Source organism: Saccopteryx leptura, chromosome 2, assembly GCF_036850995.1.
Source record: "Saccopteryx leptura isolate mSacLep1 chromosome 2, mSacLep1_pri_phased_curated, whole genome shotgun sequence".
Taxonomy (NCBI): Eukaryota; Metazoa; Chordata; class Mammalia; order Chiroptera; family Emballonuridae; genus Saccopteryx; species Saccopteryx leptura.
This window is the reverse complement of record NC_089504.1, coordinates 323,778,485-323,796,875: the sequence shown is the minus strand read 5'-3', so window position 1 is coordinate 323,796,875 and position 18,391 is coordinate 323,778,485. Positions and strand designations below refer to the sequence as shown.

At 39.9% G+C, this 18,391-nt stretch overlaps 1 protein-coding gene and 1 pseudogene across 1 annotated transcript in view; one reads left to right on the top strand and one right to left on the bottom strand.

The window, feature by feature from the left end:
* The window catches only part of BRIP1 (BRCA1 interacting helicase 1), a 152,574-nt gene that overhangs the window by 104,705 nt on the left and 29,478 nt on the right, over nt 1-18,391 (bottom strand). The window lies entirely within an intron of this gene.
* On the top strand, nt 7,951-8,783 carry LOC136393596 (armadillo repeat-containing protein 10 pseudogene; annotated as a pseudogene).

Sequence of the window (18,391 nt, the reverse complement as noted above, 5' to 3'; positions counted from 1 at the left end):
TTTTGATGTTTGTTAATTACCTAACAGTAACATAATTCTAAAACAGTTCAGTAATAATAATTTTTAATTCCATTTTACAGATGAAAAAAGTAAAATCTGAAAGTTCTTCTAGTTACTACAAAATAATATATTTGTGGAGATGTTGGAATTTATAACCTTTAAGCTTAAAACTTTAAAAGAATTATTTTCATCTACCATTTAACCTGACAAAGAAAGCAAAATACTGTCCTGTATATTTCAAACAGTCATGCACATATAGAGCTAGTGGTAAAAAGCCAAAGAATGTAGAATTATACTACAATCTTTGAGGCATAAAACACAGGGTTTACTGTTAATCTTTATCAACCATTTGCTGTTGTCCAAGTCATCTAAACAGGTAACTGAATGGCTGTTGTGCAAAATCTCACATAAGCACACACTCTAGTAAGATAGCAAAAGTGACATAACTATACCTTTTCAACTATTCTTTTTAAAAAATTCAAACAGTAGTAGTACTCTACTGCGACAGTTTCATGATTAAACTGCACAAAGCAGCTGTTTATCCACTCACAGCAACCAGCAGGTGAACCTGATTCAATATTTATCACAGGCTTTCACAGATCACTGCTAACCAAGCAAACGTTTTAATTAAGCTGGAACTTGCTTCAAAGAGCTCATTCAAGATGTCAATCAGCAGGTAAGGGATCAGATACAGTGTCAGGTGAGAGTGTGTAATACAAATCCACAACTTTCTTCATCCCATCGCTGTAAATTAGCCTGCTCTAAAGTTCAGACTCTGATTGTAACAGACTGCCAGTCTCCTGGAATGTGTAACTGAAGTCACTCAAATTCTATTGTGAAGGTTGTAAGCAATATGTTAAACTGCAATGGGCTAGCACATTAAGACAGATCCTTTTCACGGTTGTTTTTTGATACCATAAGTGTTTGTTACCCTACTCTCCACTTACTGTTTACTTTCTTGCCTAGTGTAAATGGGAATTCCTTAACACAGTTGCCCCAGTTTCTGAAAGTTTATGTTTCAGTAGATTAATCAAGAAAGATCCAAAGTGCTATAATTATTACCTAAGTTAATACTTGAACAATCTTATTCTATAAGAATTCTCAGTTTAAGTCAAACATAAAAATGTCCAACCTGTTATAACGTAAATGTTATCCCCGATTAACACCACTTAACACAGATGTGGCTATACATAGGAATGAGTCCCAAAGTATGGTGATGAGTCACACTGACCAACTTCATAAAAAATACCTGGGATGTTTATAAAAATAAAAATAAAAGAATCAAAGAAGAGAGGTGGAGGGAGCTCTTTCTTAGAGAGGAATGCCAGCTAAAAATTGTAAAGAGAATGACAGAATTTTTAAAACCACAATTTTGCAACTCTTGTAGTAATTGATTCCTGTAAGCTACCTAATGGACACTAAAATCATTGAGTGAAAAGTTGTTGGGGAACAAATATTCACACAGTCTCTGAATATCACCCCACATATTACTTAGTAATTACAAAAGGAAAATATACCTTTATAATGGAGAGACCTGGTAGTCAACGCCCTAACAAAGTGGTCAAACTTGCCATCATTAGCAGTGAAACAACCTGGCATCATGTACCTCTTGATGTCATATAATAAAAAATATAATTATGTGTTCTTCTTGAACAAAAGTATCATTGTAAAATCCAAACAATCAAGACATGAATCAAAAAGAACCCAGGAATAGAGAAACTGCAGTAAAAGATACATATTATTTAGCTCATGAAAATTAATCCAACTGCACACTTATAATATGTGCACTCGTATATTATACTTCAAAAGGGTTATTTAAAAATCCTATCCCTTGGGACTGCAGGAGATATTTCATTTTATCTTTTATGGTATTTTGGTAATTTTCAAGCTTTCCTCCATGAACGTTTTAAAATGAGAAAACAAAGCTATATTGACTAAAATGGTAGATTTATATATCTACCAATTCAAAATATTTTTGCTTCTTTCATGGGCATTAAAGATTAGATAAGTTATCAATATAGAAGACTCCAGTCCTGGCAAGATAGCTCAGCTAATTAAATCATCATCCCAAAGCACAGAGGTTGCTGTTTGATCCCCCATCATGGCACATAACAGAAATAGATCAATGTTCCTGTCTCTCTCTCTCCCTCTCTATCCTTTCTATCCTCTCTTGCTAAAATCAATTTTAAAAAAAGTTAATAAATATACAAGCCTCCTAAGAAGCTCTACCCAATAAAGCTTTCTGCAATGATGGTATGCTCTATATCTGCACTCATCAATACACTCCCACTAGCCACATGTGGCTGTTGAGCACTTGAAATGTGATTAGTGCAATAGAGAAAATAAATTTTAATTTTAATTCATTAAAATAGTCACATGTGGCCTGATCAGACGGCAGCACAGTGGATAGAGCGTTGGACTGGGATGCGGAGGACCCAGGTTCGAGACCCCAAGGTCACCAACTTGAGCAGAAAAAGAAAAAGCTCACCACCTTGGACACAAGGTCGCTGCCTCAAGTAAGGGGTTCCTCGGTCTGCTGAAGGCCCACGGTCAAGGCACATATGAGAAGGCAATTAATGAACAATTAAGGTGTCGCAATGAAAAAAAAACTGATGATTGATGCTTCTCATCTCTCTCCGTTCCTGTCTGTCTGTCCCTATCTGTCCCTCTCTCTCTCTCTATCCCTATAAAAAAAAAAAAAAAAGTCACATGTGGCTAGTGGCGAGTATATTGAACAGAACAGTGCAGATTTAAAGTATTAACAGGCTCTATAATTAATCTGGAAAATAAACTACTAGTGAGAATAACCAAAACATTTTAGAAAAAAAAAAAAAGATGAGAATGATTGGTATATATTCTAACATACGTAAGAATTTTGTGCCTACAATAAAGATGCTGTATTAGGCACCTCTTTAGACATGTGTCCTACCCTTTATCCTGAAAACAGTTCATTCTGAAAAGATTCACCTAATATTTACATTAATAACACATGACCATGCCCAAACTCAATCCCAGACATATCAAGACAAGTGAGATTCACTTTTCTAGGAATTGCTACGTGGGACATGTAAACTGAGTTACTTAACTGCAGTGAACAGACCAGAACATATTGTATGTAGTTTTTAAGGCTTCTATTTTGAGATGTTATGGTAAGGTCATATGAAAGAGGATAATATCCAGAAATCCAGTTTACAGAATAAGAAAATTCTAAGAGGCAGGAAAAACACACTTAAGCCTGACCAGGCAGTAGAACAATAGACAGAGCGTCGACCTGGGATGCTGATGACCCAGGTTGGAAACCCCGAGGTTTCTGGCTTGAGTGTACACTCACCGGCTTGAGCACAAGGTGGCTGGCTTGAGTGTAGAATCAGAGCGATGACCTCATGATCACTGGCTTGAAACCCAAGGTCGCCAGCTTGAGCCCAAGGTAATTGACTTGAGCAAGGGGTCATTGCTCAGCTGGAACACCCCAATCAAGACATGTATGAGAAAGCAATTAATGAACTAAGGTGCCACAATGAAGAATCAATGCTTCTCATCTCTCTCCCTTCCTGTATGTCTCTCCCTTCCTATCTGTCCCACACCCCTGTGTCTCTGTCTCTCTCGCAAAATAAGTATAAATAAATAATAAAAGAAAGCAGGGACAAAATCAAACCTGAATCTAATTCTACCTCTAGATCAGGGGTAGTCAACCTTTTTATACTTATCACCCACTTTTGTATCTCTGTTAGTAGTAAAATTTTCTAACTGCTCATCGGTTACACAGTAATGGTGATTTATAAAGTAGGTAAGTAACTATACTTTATAAAATTCATAAAGCAGAGTTGCAGCAAGTTAAAGCATATAATAATAATTACTTACCAAGTACTTTATGTCAGATTTTCACTAAGTTTGGCAGAATAAGTCTTTATAAAACAACTTACTATAGTTAAATCTATCTTTTTATTTATACTTTGGTTGCTCTGCTACTGCCCACCATGAAAGCTGGAACGCCCACTAGTGGGCGGTAGGGACCAGGTTGACTACCACTGACCTAGATCTAACTACCATTACTAGAAATATGGGGATAGAGGACTCTCTTAAGTAAAACAATGAGGATAAAATCAAATATATCCAAAATATGAGAAATCCTACAAGACAAATAGAGAATTTTTTCAACAAATAAATGGCTTCTCAAAAGACATACCATGCATGTACATTTGAATTTTGATTTTTAAAAAGCCAACTCTAGGCCCTGGCCAGTTGGCTCAGTGGTAGAGCGTCGGCCTGGCGTGCAGAAGTCCCGGGTTCGATTTCCGGTCAGGGCACCCAGGAGAGGCGCCCATCTGCTTCTCCACCCCTCCCCCTCTCCTTCCTCTCTGTCTCTCTCTTCCCCTCCTGCAGCGAGGGTCCATTGGAGCAAAGATGGCCCGGGCGCTGGGGATGGCTCCTTGGCCTCTGCCCCAGGCGCTAGAGTGACTCTGGTCGCAACAGAGCAATGCCCCGGAGGGGCAGAGCATCACCCCCTCGTGGGCAGAGCGTCGCCCCCTGGTGGGCGTGCCGGGTGGATCCTGGTCGGGCGCATGCGGGAGTCTGTCTGACTGTCTCTCCCCGTTTCCAGCTTCAGAAAAATACACACACACAAAAAAAAGCCAACTCTAAAATGAAATATTTTTTAAATTTTTCTATTAAATTTTTTTATTTTATACAGGGAAAGAGAGTCAGAGAAAGGGATAGACAGGAACAGACAGGAACAAAGAGAGATGAGAAGCATCAATCATCAGTTTTTCATTGCGAGACCTTAGTTGTTCCTTAGTTGTTCATTGATTGCTTTCTCATATGTGCCTTGACCGTGGGCCTTCAGCAGACCGAGTAACCCCTTGCTGGAGCCAGCGACCTTGGGTTCAAGCTGGTGGGCTTTTGCTCAAACCAGATGAGCCCGTGCTCAAGCTGGCGACCTTGGGGTCTCAAACCTGGGTCCTCTGCATCCCAGTCCGATGCTCTAACCACTGCACCACCACCTGGTCAGGCTAACATGACATTTTTTAAACAAAAAAACTTTAAACAGACTGGGCATTAGACAAAGAATTACTGTTAATTCTTTTTAATAGTATCTCTACTAGTTATAATATTATCTTTAAATAGTCACAGCTATGTTTTTTAAGAAAGTCTTTACCTGTTAGAAACATATACTAAATTATTAATGGGAAAATAGATATAATGTCTTTTTTTTTTTTTTATCTTTCTTTTCTGAAGCTAGAAACGGGGAGAGACAGACAGATTCCCGCATGCGCCCGAACGGGATACACCCGGCACGCCCACCAGGGGCTACGCTCTGCCCACCAGGGGGCAATGCTCTGCCCCTCTGGGGCATCGCTCTGCCTCAACCAGAGCCACTCCAGCGCCTGGGGCAGAGGCCAAGGAGCCATCCCCAGCGCCCAGGCCATCTTTGCTCCAATGGAGCCTTGGCTGCAGGAGGGGAAAAGAGAGACAGAGAGGAAGGAGGGGAGGGGGGTGGAGAAGCAAATGGGCGCTTCTCCTATGTGCCCTGGCCGGGAATCGAACCCGGGTCCCCCTGCACACCAGGCCAATGCTCTACCACTGAGCCAACCGGCCAGGGCCTATAATGTCTTCTAGTTGCTTTAAAAATATTCCCACATAGCCTGACCAGGCGGTGGCGCAGTGGATAGATCATCGGACTGGAATGCAGAGGACCGAGGTTCAAGACCCTGAAGTCACCAGCTTGAGCGTGGGCTCATCTGGTTTGAGCAAAAGCTCACCAGCTTGAACTCAAGGTCACTGGCTCAAGCAAGGGGTTACTTGGTCTGCTGAAGGCCCGCAGTCAAGGCTCATATGGGAAAGCAATCAATAAACAACTAAGGTGTTGCAACACGCAACGAAAAACTAATGATTGATGCTTCTCATCTCTCCGTTCCTGTCTGTCTGTTCCTGTTTATCCCTCTCTCTGACTCACTCTCTGTCTCTGTAATAAATAAATAAATAAATAAATAAATAAATAAAAATTTTTTTAAAAAAGAAAAAATATTCCCACATACTTTCTACCACCAAATCCCCTCCACCCCCAAGGAAAAAAAAGAAGAAAATGGCATAGGATAAATAAAACTATCAGGGAGGTAAAATGGCTAAATATTGGTAACTGTTAAAGCTAAGTAATGGCACAAGGTTCACTATATTACCCTCCCTCTGCTTTGTGTATAAAATTCCCTTAATGAGATTTTTTAAATAAGTTTACAATTTTTTAATAAAACAAGTACAATGATCTTAAACCTAGATTAACTGTCTCTCATTAAAAATATCAAGAGCAATATCACTAATGAATATTAAAGCAAAGAATTTTAATTGTAATAGCAAACAGGACTCTGTACAGATTCACACACACACACACACACTCACACACACACCAAAAAAAGGATATGCTTTTCAGGACTAGGGCATCTACTAATTTAGCTTAACATATTAAGAAATAAAACATGCCTGAACAGTAGTGGCACAGTGGCAAGAACATTGACCTGGGATGTTAAGCTCCTACGTTCGAGACTCCAAGGTCACCAGCTTGAGCGTGAGGTCCCCACCTTGAGCATGATTATCAAAAAGATCCCATGGTTGCTGGCTTGAGCCCAAGGTTGATGGCTTGAGTAAGGGGTCACTGGCTCAACTTGAGCCCCCCAGTCAAGGTAGATATGAGAAGTAATCAATGAACAACTAAAGTGATACAAGTATGAGTTAATGCTTCTTATCTCTCTCCCTTCCTCAAAATTTATGAAAAATAATATTCATATTTACAGTTTAATATTCATTCTTGATGAAAATGCTAAGTAAAATAAGATTTTTCTTTATCATGACAAAAAATTATACCTTAATAAATAAATTATATAGCCTGACCAGGCAGTGGCGCAGTGGATAGAGCGTTGGACTGGGATGCGGAGGACCCAGGTTCGAGACCCCGAGGTCACCAGCTTGAGCGCAGGCTCATCTGGTTTAAGCAAAGCTCACCAGCTTGGACCCAAGGTCATTGGCTTGAGCAAGGGGTCACTCAGTCTGCTGTAGCCCCACGGTCAAGGCACATATGAGAAAGCAATCAATGAACAACTAAGGTGTCGCAACGAAAAACTAAGTATTGATGCTTCTCATCTCTCTCCTTTCCTGTCTGCCTGTTCCTATCTGTCTCTCTCTCTGACTCTCTCTGCCTCTGTAAAAAATAAATAAATAAATCACACACACACACACACACACACACACACACACACACACACACACACACACACTTTCCAAAAGCCAGTATCATGCTTAATCAGGATAAAATAGAAGCCTTCCCATTAAGGTCTCAAAAGAGACAAAGATGACCATACTTTACAGTTTATATCTGTTGTTTCAGATTAATTAATAATGTTCCCTACCATCTTCATTTTCAAAAATGTCCTGGTCTGGACAATAAATTCTATGATCATTCTATCTGTTATTATAATTACACTTATACTTTTTTCTGGAAATATTATGTAAAATAACAAGAGGTAAAATAATCACTATTTATAGAAGATATATAATTGTATACTTGGGAAGCCTAAGAAAACTTAATGAAACTATTATAAACAATAAAAGACTTCATAAATGTACAAAAAAAAAAGGATAGTAAATGTGGTTTGGTAAAAAAATAATGTCTTTCTAAATAAAACCATAACTAATTAGAAAATGTAACACAAAAATCCCAATCACATAAAAATAAAAGGTAAATTACCTAAAAAATCTACTTACAAATACATGTAAGTAGATATTAAGAGGATGTGTTCATTAACTAGATGGAGTGAATTCTTCCACAATCTATGCATATAATCAAATTACTGAGATGAAGCTCGGGTGCTTGCAAGACACATCTGCTTTGCAGACCCCTGCACTAGTGCCCAAGAGCCTCCTGTGCCAAGCCCTGCACTGCACCCCAGGTCTAGCAGCAGCATGGGTGGTGCCTGGGACACAGGCTGAGTGGCAGCGGGCCTCAGATAGGTGCCTGCTATTCCATTTACAGGCTGATGCTGGGCCAGGGGCAAGGCGACCAGGGACTTTGGCTATGTCCCTCGATCCACAGACCACACCAGTGCTAAATGCTGTGATGTTCTCCTAAATGCTGAACAACCTCAGAAACTCATTTATCTACCTGAGTCAACTGAGGATCTGTACTCACAGAAAGAGCTTTGGTCTATCTAGGTAACAATGCAACCTTTTTAGCTAACCAGGTCATTGTTTATGAATAGGGTGTTATTCCAATTGTTGGAAGCAAAATCAATGATCCCAACCACAGTATTAAGGAGGAAACTTTAAAGGCACTGAGTAACCTGAATGTGAATGTTGAAAATCAGATCAAGGTAAAGGTACAAATCAATCAAATCTGTGAAGATGTCTTCTCTGGTCCCTTGAATTCCTTTGTTAACAAGACAGTTATCAATGCCACCAGCACATGCTTAACAGTTACATTATAGACCTGTTTCAAGTGTTGTTTACAGGAAATGGAAGCACCAAACTTCAAGTTTTGAAACTGCTGTTGAATATGTCTGAAAATATAGCCATGATAGAAGGACTACTTGGGACCCAAGTGGATTCATCTTCATGTTCTTACACTATCTCAGAATATAAATGCCTCAGAACGGAAGGCCATTTAGCTATTCAGCCTACTTTCAATAAAGGTTTACTCTTTTTCCTGTTACATGGAAAAGGATGTGCCCAGAAAATGAGAGCGTTAATCACCATGATGCGACGTGAAGGAAAAGGTAACAGTAATACCCAAAATCTAACTAGAAGGTCATATTTTTCCAAAGAATAATGCAGTCTGGAAGTAATGCATGTAAACTTCATCTTCTTTACAAAGGGATTCTTTCAGCTGCTGAATTTAAACAGTAAATATCAGATTTCATCATTTATACAGCTATAACTTTCCATGGCCTTCTGGTTTATTTTGGACCATTTTATTGATACCAAATGAATATAACAGCTTGTTCTGAAATACTTACTTCTTTTTATTTTGTGATTTCCTGAGCTACCTCAATTATTTCCCTGACCTGAAATAACAGTGACCTTTTTTGTGTAAGCTACTCTTCTGTTTTCTGTGATTTGTAGTTACTCATCTGAGAGCATAAGTATGTGATTGTTTCAGAATATAGGAATGACCTTGTTCTTTTAGGAGCAATGAGATCCTAAGATCTTGAGTCTACCTGCCAGCCTAGCCATAGACTTTCAAAAGTCTATTCTAATAATTAGAATCTATTCTAGTCAAAGAAAATTGTAAACTTTAAGGAGAAATGTTTCCTAGTACTCACCCACTCCCATTCAGTGTGTCTCTATGAGGAGATGCTATGTGTAAAATATTGAGAACAAACAAAAGGTCCACCTATAGGCCATGTTTTAAATCAATTATCTAGTCTAAAAGAACTAAGCAAGTCTTAATCTGTTGATATAGAAAGATACACATGAAATATGAAAGTGTTTTATTTCATTTTTAAATTTACTGATTTTAAGTGAGATAAATTTACTGATTTTTAGTGAGAGAGGAACAGGGAGCAGAAGGAGAAAGACAGAAACATCAATCTGTCTCTGTATGTGCCCTGACCAGGGATCGAACCAATAACCTCTGTGCTTTGGGACAATGCTCTAACCAACTGGGCCATCTGGCCAGGGCTGGATATGTTTTTTCAATGAAAAATATTTACACTTACAGATAGACAGCACACTTCTAGCACAACACCCAAAACTCCTGGGAGCGGGAATGTGGAGTGAGGAAATGACTATTCTGCGTACACGTTTTTCTATTGTTTGAATTTTTTTATTATAGCATAACTTTGATTTTCTTTAATAAAAAGGAAAAAAATTATGATGCACAACTTTAAATATCTTATAATTTTGTAAATTATACTTCAATAAAGCTGAAAAAATTAGTAAGAAAACTTTAAACACTACTGAAAAACAAAAAAAATGGAAATAGAGCATGCTCTTAAATAGGTTGTAAAGAAGTCAGTTCTCTTCCAAATAACTATAAAATATATCAAGAAATTTTTTAACTTGACAGGCTAATTTCAACATGCGTATATAAAAATAAGGAATTAAGCAAAGAAAATAACAGACAGACAGCAGTGTGGGGATTGCAGAAGAGAAAGGAAGTGAGGGGAGGTAGAGGAGGGTAGAGGGGGTATATGACTGAGGGAGACTTGACTTGGGGTGGTGAACACAAAATACAATATACAGGTGATGTATTACAGAACTGTACATCTGAAATCTGTACCATTTTGTTGACCAATATCACCCCAATATACTTAATAAAAAATTTAAAAATAAATAAACAAGAATAGCCAAAATATTTTTAAAATAAAAAAGTAATGAAAAGAAACTAGATACATAAAATATTAATGAGCTACAATAATCAAAACAGTATAGATCAATGGAAAAGAAAACAGAAAGTCCAGAAAGAGAATCAAATAAAGACAGCCCCTGACTTATGAAGGTCTGACTTCAAAGTTTTCGACTTCACAACAGTGCAAAAGTGATATGCACTCAGTAGAAACTTTGCTTTGAATTCTGACTCTTGATATTCTCTGTATTGTTTGGGGTATGACAAGGAAAAATGTCTGTACATGTTCACTACAGATGCAACTATTGTAGGCCAAGTACACATCAGCATCAATGTAACATTTTTCTGAATATTTTCAACCTGTGGTTGAATCAACAGATAGGAAGGGCTGACTGTAGATGATTCCACTATCATAGTTGAAGACATTAACACTCCTCTATCAGAAATGGACAGACTCAGTAAACAGAAAATTATTAAGGACATAATTGAACTCAACAATATCAACAATCAACAGAACATAATTGACATCTACAGACTACTTAATCCAATGACAGTAGAATACACATTCATTCATCTCAAGCTCACATGGAACAATGATTAAGTTAGACCACATTCTGGGCCATAAAACACACTTAATCAAATTTTAAAAAATAGAAATCATACAATGTCAGCTCTCAGACCACGACTGAATTAAACTGAAAATTAACAACAGAAACTTAACTGGAAATCCCAAAACATGTGATAATTAAACAACTCACTTCTAAATAACATATGGACCAGAGAAGAACTCTCAAGAGAAATGCTTAAAAATTTGAACTTAATGAAAATGAAAACACAATTTATCAAAATATGTGGTATGCAGTAAAAGCAGCATATAGAGGGGAATGTATAGCATTGAATGCATATATTAGAAAAGAAAAAACCATCTAAAATCAATAATCTAAGTTTTCACCATAGGAAACTAGAAAAAGAAGAGCAAACAAATCCAAAGTAAGCAGAAGATATCATAATAACCGCAGCAAAAAAAAACAATAAATAAATAAATCATTAAAACTGAAACCCAGGCCCTGGCCGGTTGGCTCAGTGGTAGAGCGTCGGCCTGGCGTGCAGGAGTCCCAGGTTCGATTCCCAGCCAGGGCACACAGGAGAAGCGCCCATCTGCTTCTCCACCCCTCCCCCTCTCCTTCCTCTCTTCCCCTCCCACAGCCGAGGCTCCATTGGAGCAAAGTTTGCCAGGCACTGAGGATGGCTCTGTGGCCTCTGCCTCAGGCACTAGAGTGGCTCTGGTCGCAACACAGCGACGCCCCGGATGGGCAGAGCATCACCCCCTGGTGGGCGTGCCGGGTGGATCCCGCTGGGCGCATGCAGGAGTCTGTCTGACTGCCTCCCCGTTTCTGGCTTCGGAAAAATACAAAAAAAAAACAACAACAACAAAAACTGAAACCCAGATATCAATAGAGAAATCAGTGAAACCAAAAGCTACTTCTTTGAAAAGATCAATAAAATTGATAAGCCTTGCCTGATTGGTGGTGGTGCAGTGGATTAAGCATCCACCCAGAATGCTGAGATTGACGGTTTGGAATTCCAAGGTCACTGGCTCTGAGTGCAGACTCTTGCATACAATCTCAAAACTCGCCCAAAGGTGCTGGCTTGAACAAGGGGACTCGGGCACAGCCCCAGTGAAGGCATGTATAAGAAGCTCAATGTACAACTAAAGTGAAAGCAGCTATGAGTTGATGCTTCTCATCCTCTCTTACCATCTCTCTCCCTTCTTGTCTCTCTCTCAAAAAATATTGATAAGCCTTTAGCCAGGCTAACCAAGAGAAAATGAGAGAAGACACAATTTACTAATATTGAAAATAAAAGAGGGGTCTCACTACAGTCACTTCAGGACACTAAGAATAATAAAGAAACACTATAAACAACTCTGCCCACAAATCAGATAACCTAATGAAATAGATAATTCCTTGAAAGAAACAATTTACCAAATACAACACAATAAAAAACAGACAATAGGAATAGCACTAGATCTATTAAAGAATTAAATCAATAACTAGTAACATTCTAAAAAGGAAGTACCAGACCCAGAAGGGTTCACTTTTAAATTCTTCCAAACACAAAAGAAATTACAGCATTTCTCTACAATTGCTTACAGAAGATAGAAGCAGAAATACTGCCTAACTTAGAGGCCAGCATTACCTGAATATCAAAATAAGACTAACACATTAAAACACACCAATATGTCTCATGAACGCAAATGTAAAAAGCCTCAGCAAAATATTACCAAATCAAAACGAACAATGTGTAAAGAAATATATATATATATATATATATATATATATATATATATATATATATACACACACACACACACACAACAACAAAAACAAGTGGGTTTATCCCAACTGTGCAAGGCTGGTTCAACATCTGAAAATCAATTAATGTAACCCAGCACATCAATAGGCTAAGAAAAAAAAAATGCACAAGATCATGTCAATAAATGTAGAAGAAGCATTTGACAAAATCCAACACCCAATCATGATAAAAGCTCAATAAACTAGAAACAGAAGGAATCTTCCTCAACTTAATAAAAAATATCTACAAAAAAACAACAGCAACCATCATGCCTAATAGTGCGGAACTTAAAGCTTTCCCACTAAGACCAGGTACAAGGCAAGGATGTTCTCTCTCATCATTCCTTTCGGTATCATACTGGAAATACTAGCTGATGCCATAAGACAAGAAAAAAATATATAAGTTATATATTTATATAAGAAAGATATAAAATTGTCTTTTTTTTTGGCTGATGGCAAGACAATGTGGTATTGGTAAAAGAATTGACAGATAGATCAGTGGAACAGAATAGAGCCCAGAAATAGACCCACATAACTATAGCTAACTGATCTTCAATAAAGGAGTAAAGGCATTAAAATGGAGCATAATTAGTCTCTTCAACAAATGGTCCTGGAAACCTGTCCCAAATGGTGGGACAGTGGATAGCACGTCAACCTGGAATGCTGAGGTCACCGGTTTGAAACCCTGGGTTTCCCCTGGCAAGGCACACATGGGAAGCAACTACTACTACTATTACTATGTACTACTACTACTACTACTACTATTACCATGAGTTGATGCTTCCTGCTCCCCCTTTCTCTCTCTCTCTCTTTCTAAAAACAATAAATCTTTTAAAATATAATCTTTAACAAAAAAAAAAACCAAAAGCGCCCTGGCCAGTTGGCTCAGTGGTAGAGCATTAACCTGGTGTGTGGAAGTCCCAGGTTCAAATCCTGGCCAGGGCACACAGGAGAAGTGCCATTTGCTTCTCCATTCTTCCTCCTCTTTCTCTCTCTCTTCCGCTCTCGAAGGCTCCATTGTAGCAAAGTTTGCTCGGGCGCTGAGGATGGCTCTGTGGCCTCTGCCTCACGTGCTAGAATGGCTCTGGTTGCAGCGGAGCAACACCCAGAGGGGCTGAGCATCGCCCCTTGGTGGGCATGCCGGGAGGATCCTGGTCAGGTGCATGCAGGAGTCTGTCTGTCTCCCTGCCTCTCCCTTGCTTCTCACTTCAGAAAAATACAAAAAAAAAAAAAAAGAAAAATGGTGCTAGCAGAGTGATAAATTTAAGATGCAAATTATAAACCCTAGAGCAACCTCAAAACAAATAAATCTTTGCAAAGTCACTTTGTAACTCTTCTTATTAAGAGGTGAACTCCACCCCTTCAATCTGGGTTTGGCCATGTGACTTACTTTCATGACTGGACATTAATAAACGTGACACAAAGAAGAGCTCAAAAGATATTTACACTTTGAGGTTTGTTCTCATGCTGCTCCTGGAACCCAGGGCCATCATATACATAAACCAGGATTAGGCTGCTAGAGAATGGAATATCCACCCCGTGGTCCTAGCACATTGCCAACCAACCTCTTATAGCAGAGCTGCCATGCTGACTTACAGCTGACCATCAGCTGACCACAGATGCATGAGTGGCCCAGCTAAGATCAGCAAAATAAATGCCCAGCTAAGCCCAGTCTAAATTGCTGACCCTCAGAATAGTAAGCTAAATAAATGGTTGGTTTGTTACAAAGCAATAGATAACTAACTATATGTGTGCACCCATTTGTTTAAAACCGATAAGCAAAATATCAGGGGTTGATAGTGAGGAATTAATGTTTTGACTAGGGATGGTGGACACACCATACAATATACAGATGATAACTGTACACCTGAATACTGTATACCATATTTTTCGCTCCATAAGATGCACTTTATTCCTCCAAAAGTGGAAGGCAAATGCCTGTGCATCCTTTTTTTTTTTTACAGATAGAAAGAGATTCAGAGAGAGGAATAGATAGGGACAGACAGGAATGTAGAGAGATGAGAAGCATCAATCCTTAGTTTTTCGTTGCGACACCTTAGTTGTTCATTGATTGCTTTCTCATATATGCCTTGACCGGGGGCTACAGCAGACCGAGTGACCGCTTGCTTGAGCCAGCAACCTTGGGTCCAAGCTGGTGAGCTTTGCTCACACCAGATGAGCCTGTGCTCAAGCTGGCAACCTCGGGGTCTCGAACCTGGGTCCTCCGCATCCCAGTCCGATGCTCTATCCACTGCATCACTGCCTGGTCAGGCTGCCTGTGCAAAAAATACAGTAATTTTTTCTTTTTGTATTTTTCTGAAGCTGGAAACAGGGAGAGACAGTCAGATAGACTCCCGCATGCGACCTGGATCCAATCGGCACGCCCACCAGGGGGCGACGCTCTGCCCATCAGGGGGCGATGCTCTGCCCCTCCGGGGCGTCACTCTTTTCTTCACACTAGGCAAAAATAAAAAATCTAAATAATAAATGCTACTGATACACAAAATCAAAGAATATCATAATTTTGGTAAAGGTATATAGACAATGTTAGCATTTATTTAATGAACAAATAAAAAGTAAGTATAAGCATAATAATGCATCTGTGGAGAAATACCTCCCCTACTGGGAGAAAAGTAGTATAAAAAAATTCTATAGAAAATGATTATAGGCCCTGGCCAGTTGGCTCAGTGGTGGAGCGTCGGCCTGGCGTGCGGAAGTCCCAGGATCGATTCCCGGCCAGGGCACACAGGAGAGGCGCCCATCGGCTTCTCCACCCCTCCCCCTCTTCTTCCTCTCTTTCTCTCTCTTCCCCTCCCGCAGCTGAGGCTCCATTGGAGCAGGGTTGGCCCGGGCGCTGGGGATGGCCCCTTGGCCTCTGCCCCAGGCGCTGGAGTGGCTCTGGTCACAACAGAGCGACGCCCCGGATGGGCAGAGCATCGCCCCCTGGTGGGCGTGCCGGGTGGATCCCGGGCGGGTGCATGCGGGAGTCTGTCTGACTGCCTCCCCGTTTCCAGCTTCGGAAAAATCCAAAAAAAAAAAAAAAAAAAAAAAAAAAAGGTGACCTAATCTCAAATGGATTATCTATATGGTACTGCATATAATATGAGATGTAACAGTCATCTGAGTTTATTCGAAGGCAGAATAGTGAGGTGGTTGAAAAGATGGATTCTAGAGTTGATGACCTGGGTTTTACTTCAAACCACCAGCCTCAACTCATTAGTTATGTGATATAAACAAGCTATTTAAATTTCCTGTACCTCAATTTCCTCATCTGCCCTTGGGGAAAATATTAGCACCTTTCTTATAGCATTATAATAAGAATTGATTGAAACTCTTGTCTTATTTTATAAACTATCAAATCCAAAAAAAAGTTAAAAGGCCTTGTAGTAAAAGCATTAACTCAAATGAATCTGTATTTACCAGGTAAACTAATTTCTACAGTGCTTAGAAGAGTTTCTAGCACATTGTAAACTTAATCTCATAAGCAGTTATAGTAAATAAAAGTAAATTAAAAGTAGGAGGAAATGACCTGTAAAATAGTTTTCCAAGAAAATTGGTCATCTTCTCCTGAGATTCTAGAGAACATGAGAAATGTTGAAGACAAAGAAGGGGTGGCAAGGAAGAAAAGAAGAGAGAAAGAAACAAATTAAGAAAGAAAAGAAAGAGAAAGAAAAGGAAGGAGGGAGGGATTGAGGGAGGGAGGAAGGGAAAGAAAGAGAGAGAGAGAGAGAGAGAGAGTGTGTGTTTGGTGGCGCAGTGGATAAAGCATCAAACTGGAACGTCGAGGTCACAGGTTCAAAACACATACAAGGCACATACAAGAAGCAACTATGGAGTTGATGCTTCCTGCTCCTCCCTCCCCTCTTCTACCTCTCTCCTATCTCTAAAAATCAATAAATAAAATCTTTAACAAAAAAAAAAAAAAAAAAAAAAAAAAAGGAGGAATGGAGGAGGGAAAGGGAATGTGGAAGAGAAAGACAGACAGAGACAGAAATAAAAAAGGCAGGTATGTAAGATAAAAAAGGAGAAAAAAAGCCCAAAGTTTTGCCCAATAACACTTTATATGAAGGTCAACAGCGCTCTCTGCTGGACCCATGTCTTTTCTCCACACTAGGCAAAAATAAAAAATCTAAATAATAAATGCTACTGATACACAAAATCAAAGAATATCATAATTTTGGTAAAGGTATATAGACAATGTTAGCATTTATTTAATGAACAAATAAAAAGTAAGTATAATGCGTCTGTGGAGAAATACCTCCCCTACTGGGAGAAAAGTAGTATAAAAAAATTCTATAGAAAATGATTATAGGCCCTGGCCGGTTGGCTCAGTGGTAGAGCGTCGGCCTGGCGTGCAGAAGTCCCGGGTTCGATTCCCGGCCAGGACACACAGGAGAGGCGCCCATCTGCCTCTCCACCCCTCCCCCTCTCCTTCCTCTCTTTCTCTCTCTTCCCCTCCCGCAGCCGAGGCTCCATTGGAGCAAAGATGGCCCGGGCGCTGGGGATGGCTCCTTGGCCTCTGCCCCAGGCACTCGAGTGGCTCTGGTCGCAGCAGAGCAACGCCCAGGAGGGGCAGAGCATCGCCCCCTGGTGGGCGTGCCAGGTGGATCCCGATCGGGCACATGCGGGAGTCTGTCTGTCTGACTGTCTCTCCCCGTTTCCAGCTTCAGAAAAATACAAAAAAAAAGAAAAGAAAGAAAGAAAATGATTATAAATAGTGGAACAAAGTAATATCAGAATGGAAATGTCCTAATTTTAGAAACAATGTCAAAATGTCTCCCTCCCTCCCTCTTTCCTTTTCTTATTCTTTCTTTCTTACTCTCTTCCTTTCTTCCTTGCTCTCTCTCTCTCTTGTCTTTCTTTTCTTTCTCATTTAGAGAAAGAGAGGAAGGGAGAGAGATGAGAAGCATCAACTTGTAGTTGCAGAACTTTAGTTGTTCATTGATTGCTTTCTCACATATGCCTTAACTGGGGGCACTCAAGCCGAGCCAGTGACACCTTGCTCAGGCCAAAGCCAGAGCATGGGGTTTCAAACCTGGGACCTCAGCATCCCAGGTCGATGCTCTATCCACTGCACCACCACCAGTTAGGAAAAAACTATACTGTTCCTTTTTTTTTAGTGAGAGGAGGGTAGGCAGAGACAGACTCCCACATGTGCCCAGACCGATATTCACCCAGGAAGCCCACGAAAGGGTGCTGCTCTGCCCATCTGGGGCTCTTTCTCCATTGCAACCAGAGTAATTTTCTAAAGCCTGAGGCGGAGGCCATGGAGCCATCCTCAGCACCCAGGGCAAACTCACTCCAATAAAGCCATGGCTGCAGGGGGGGAAGAGAAGAGAGAGACAGAGAGAGAGAGTGAATCAAGAAGAGAAAGAGTGGAGAAGATGGGTGCTTCTCATATGTGCCCTGGCTGGGAATCAAACCCGAGACGTCCACACACCAGGCCAACGCTCTATCACTGAGCAAACAGGTCAGGGCAAAAATAATGTTGTTCTTAACTGTATTTTGACCATACAGAGATTGGTGCCTCACTAGCTCTTTGACATATAAATCATTAGTACAAAAAAGGAATCTAAATGGCCATTCCCTTGGACAATGGAAGGTAATTCAATAAGAGAGGAGATACCAACACCATTTTCTGAACTGAAGAGACAGTGAGGAGACTAGAGATGATAGGAAGGTAAAAAGATAACTATCCAATTTTCCA